Source organism: Maniola jurtina, chromosome 1 (genome assembly GCF_905333055.1).
Source record: "Maniola jurtina chromosome 1, ilManJurt1.1, whole genome shotgun sequence".
In the NCBI taxonomy this organism is placed as follows: domain Eukaryota; kingdom Metazoa; phylum Arthropoda; class Insecta; order Lepidoptera; family Nymphalidae; genus Maniola; species Maniola jurtina.
In genome coordinates, this window is record NC_060029.1 from 4,028,445 (window position 1) to 4,033,897 (window position 5,453).

A 5,453-nucleotide genomic window follows, 5' to 3' on the forward strand; every position below is an offset into this window, starting at 1 on the left:
CTGTTCGCACGCGGATTCTTTCCTTTACAATATAAAATTTGTACGTATAGAAATTGAAATATTATGAGGAGCGTCATAATATCAGCGCGAACAAGAAGCTGAAGAAATATTCCACGTTTTCCGACTAATTTCTCTTTTCCTTGAGGTTTAACTGTTATTATCTGTTTTATCGACATTTTTATTTAATTTAGTCTGATTTAGTTGTAATGAATTCGATTTAGCGTCGTTCGAATCGAATCATTTCGATTACCGATTCGATTATTGAAAGCAAACAATTATTATCGGTTATAACTTGCATTGCAACCGTTTTTAGAGTCGATTTTCTAGTTGTCTAGGTCATATTGACGACACGTACCTACCAACAATAAATTCATTTGACGATTCAAAAGTACTTGTAAAGTTTATTTGAATATAAATATATTCTATTCTATTTTAATATAGATAGTAGAAACTAACAGAAGGCCGTAGATGTTGATTCTTTCTATTCTTGATTGTTTCTTCTGTTGACTTTTATAACACAAAGAACTTATAATTCGTGCAAATTTTAAATAGAAAACAGTAGGTACGTATTGATATACATAATAAACTGAGTATAGCCATTTAATTGTACTTGAATATTAATCAAGGATGTATCACATTTAGATGATACGTATCGTGTTGGTATAATTCTATTGCCTTCATAGCAAATTATACTACCTACCATATAAGTTTTAAAATTGCAGTGACATGTTCCTAAAGACTAAGTTTCTTCATTAATTGTATTTTCGCATTTTTTTAGGTCACAGATTTGTGAATTGAGGGCGTTGCCAAGAAAAATATGTTGTAAATTGTAAAAAAAATATTTAACAAATCAAACTTGTACACGTTCAATCGATAATTATATCGATTAGAAAGTAAAGCTTAAACAGATTCCTGAAACATAAAAATAGTTAAATAAAATGGCCGTGCCTACATAAGAACATGTTGTCAAACAAGTATATAAAAGCTTAATTATAAGTTGCGTGGTCATACATTAGCCAGCGCTAGTAGAGAATCGTGTCGATTTTGTAAAAATGTGCCTAATTTAGTAAGTCGATATGGTTGGTTATCGAGATTAAAACACCAAAATGCTTAATGTAAGTTTATTGTAGCCTCAAAGCAAGTTTGTTTACGTGTCGCGAAATTTGATCTAAGGTGCATCGCTCACTGTGAAGTTGAGGGCGTAGTCAAGGCAGTGTCAGGGTGTCATCGATACTCGATACATCTTCAAAGCGCGATCGCAGCGTGAGTTTAATTAGGCAAGACTATGATTTGTTCTATTCATTCAAAGTAATCGTCGTCTGAAACAAAACAAGAAAATGGCGGAAATTTCTTCACCGCCCTGACTCCTAGCAGCGAGCGTAGTTAGTCGTAGTATTCTGTGACATTTAGAAATTGTATGAAATCGCAAGCACTCAATTTCCATATGTCACAGAATTCTGCGTAACAATCGTGCAGTGAATTTTTTTACATTCACTGGTTGAATTTGTTTCTAAAGGATACACAGAAAAGGAATAGAGAATAGGACTAGGAAGATCCGTAGTGTAGGTATAAACAAACACTTGCTGCTTGGGCTCCCTTTACTAGGGTTCTTCAAATGTTTTTATGCTTTGTAAATATACACTAGATATATTTTTCTTCTTAATTACATAGAGTTGTTTTAAATTTTAAATAATCGTTTATTTTAATTGTTACAGAAATTATGTGAAGTAATTAAAATAAAACCGTTCTAAGAAGGCAATCAATCAAAATGTGTGTAAATGAAGGTATTTCGATAAAACTAATTTTTCTCCAGATGTCAAAATTTTTAAATTATCATTTTGCAACTGCAAATTTTGCAGTTATTATACTAAGAAAATTAGTTTTATGGAAACTTTTAAAAAGGAAAATAAATTTATGAGGATAGTTCCTAATATAATATGGCATTTAATATGCGCCATTCTCGAAATTAAAAAATAAAATAAAATAGAGATCTCTCTGCTCTTGAATATATTTCTTCGGGGCCAAATAGCTGTAAAATCCATGACGAGTCATTGTGTTTATTATATTGCAATTAAGTGTATTATGTACCTAGGTTAACGAGCGCGTAACGAAAATGGGACTTTAAGTCTTTATAATAGAGTGTGAATTTTATTGAATTATTTAAGCGTGTACAAGTAAAAGGCATCTAGAGGAATCTGGGAGCTATTATTTCATAAAAAGACAAATTTAAATTATAGGTTAAAATATAAGAGAACGTAATAGTTTTTAGTGACAAGTAATTTTGTGTTTTCTGAGAATCTACTTATATAACTTTTAATAAACGCAATGTAGGAGTCATTGCGTTTATTAAAAGTTAATATTACCAGAGACCTGCTGAAATATTATCAAAAGAACCTATGATTTGTCAAGTTCAAGTTTTGATACCTAATTATGTCTGATTACACGGCACGTTTCGTCATTGTATGTATGTACATTACAGACGATCTAATGAACAATGTAGATAAGTACCTAGGTGTATGTAGCTCATTACTTTTAAACGTACATATGAAATTATATTTATTTTATTGCGAATCTGATTTTTTGTAGAGGGGTTTGAAAACTTTTGGCGTAGTGGACGATGTGCCATTTTATTTTTCATATCATGTGCCACAGTTGAGCTCGTATTGGTGGCATACTATAAACGAACAAAAGAAATGTTATATAACATAATGTCCTAAAAAACAAAATGGCAGATTGCCAGCCTGCATATAAAAATTTTCAAACCTCAATGTTTTTGGTAAAGACGTGTATTAATGATAGTGTGAATTCGAACATTCCATGTGGAAAGTGTAATAAGTACAAAAAGATAATATTTTTATAAAAAAAAAAACAAATAAAATAATATGTAACCTTGATTTAATGAAATTGGTAGTTGCAGTATTACAAAGAATTAGTATTTAGCTGATCGCATATTACGTAGTGTACTGAAATATGCGGCAATGTGCGATCACCTTTTGACGCAATGATTAATATCCCGTCAATTTATATGGAAAGAAGCGATTTCTCAATCGATTTTACCGTTTACTCGAACTCTATCATTTTACATTTTGGTATTTAATGGTCATGTTTAAGAATGTATTGTTTGGATTTCATGTAATTACAATGATGTGATATTATGGAGCAGTAATTCTAAAACATGAATAAGTATTTTATTAAAACTGAATTTAAATAATTTCACTTCTTTTATTGATTCTTTCCCTCCACATTCTTACATCGGGTTTCAATATTCAGTCTATCTGTAATCTATCGTAAGTTACTTAGCAACGCTGCTATTTGCCCAAAATGTTATTTATGGTTTGTTTTTGACATAACAATTTGCTAAGTTACTTATCGCCAAGTATAGATAGGTTAAATATTAAAACCTGGTGTTACTATCAGACTTTGTATATTTAAAGTTTTATTTGTAAAGAATTTTTGTGTTACATATTAGAACATTCTGGATATCTTCTTTTGACACGAAGATAGAGTTTTTACGTGAGCTACAAAAGACTAAAAATTCTCACGCTGTTTGAGTAAAAAAGGCGATATGCATCTTTGCACATATTAATTTAAATGGATGCGCATATTAATTAATGCGATATTTTGAGACGAACGAAAAAATCTTTCCCACGAGCTGGCGTAAATGAATTAAAATTGTAAAAACTCATAATATTTTTAACAAGGGTCAAGTGTAGGTAATTAGCTGATTATGAATCAGAGCCGATCAAGGAATCACTGTGGGAATGTCTTCCGACCATCTTCACATGAAGTAAATACCACAGATATTAAAGGAGTTTATTGAATTATGACCTTTAGCCCAATAGCAATAAGAGCTATAGAATATTCTACTTTAGTTATTTACATTTTCCCCTTATAGTTCCGCACTGTTGGTTCTGACCACAGATAATAATCACAAGTTTATCGTCACACACTATTGTTTGCTGAGATTCAAGAAATCTGGAATATTATTTATGTAAAGATTAAACTTTAATTTTTGATGATAAAATGTTAATACACTTGTTAAGGTCACGAAGATTTGGATAGATTAACCTATTGGCCATACGTTTTGTTGTAATTTGACGATGGGTAACTGCCTACTACCTATAAACCTGCCTAGTACCTACGCGCAAAACAAGTACTTAGTCCAATCCGAACACGAGGCATAATCATCGCAACCCACTACAAAGCGCAGGTCTCCGTATCAATATGGGAGAGGTTTTAGGCCATAGTCTGCCACGCCGCGCTGTCCCAGTGCCGCGGATTGGCAGACATCACACATCTTTGAGAGAATATTATGGGGAACTCTCATGCAGGCATGAACACTATGGCTAGGTAATCTTAGCCATACCTAGTGGTAATGAGGTCTAACCAGTAACCATAGTGGTTATGTTTACTACATAGCTTGTCCTAGCCATGGTAATGGTAAAGTACCTACAAGTAATTCGCACCCAATGTCAGTTTTAAAAGTACAGACGCGGCGCGGCTCCTGCCTCGGGCGAGATTTCTAAGACGCCGACAAGATAAGCCTGCCTCTTCAGCCAGAGCCAGACTGTTGGGATATTTTGAATTTATAGGAAAATATCAGTAAAAAGAAAAGCTTGGACGTCCTGTTTGAGATATATATTTGAAGTGAGTTAAAAAGTCATCGAACGTAAAACAAAAAGGATTTTAGAAAAAGAATAAGAAAAAGAATAAGTTTAAATATAAACAATTTAGTTTACAGCCAGTTCCAACACAGACTTAGCTCGTAAAAGGCCTTGAACAGCGTCAGTAAATAAGGCCTCCAGCCTCTTGATTTTTAGGGTTCCGTACATTAAAAGGAAAAAAGGAACCCTTATAGCATCCGATATCCTTACAGTTTCACCGATTTTGATGTTTGGTACAGAGTTAGCTTATATCCCGGAAAATCAGACTTCCTACGGGATTCTTAAAGGCCCACCGATTAATATGAAAGGTACAGAGGTAGCTTGTATCCGGGAAACTGACATATGTAACTTTTTATCCCGGAAAATCAAAGAGCTCCCACGGGATTTTTAAAAAACCTAAATCCACGCGAATGAAGCCTTGGGCATCATCTAGTATGTTAGATAGATAAGTAATTAAGCTAATGAATTGGTTGAATAACCACGAGCAATTAACAAATTAATCACCAATTAACATGCATGATGCACTGAACCAATGAGAGCTAAACCGTATACTTAAATACCTACTGGTAGGTATATCTACCAACCTACACGCTAATCAGTAGCAATTACAGACCCTCACATGCAAACAGTGACGTATTTTGACGTCATGAAAAACTGAAAAGTACCTACGTAATTAGAATCAATAGACGCGTGTGAATGGTCTTTACCTAAGTAATTGCACCTGATTAACAATACCACTTAGTCAATGGTCTTCCCATATCCTGTTTTATTCATTCACAACTTCCAAGG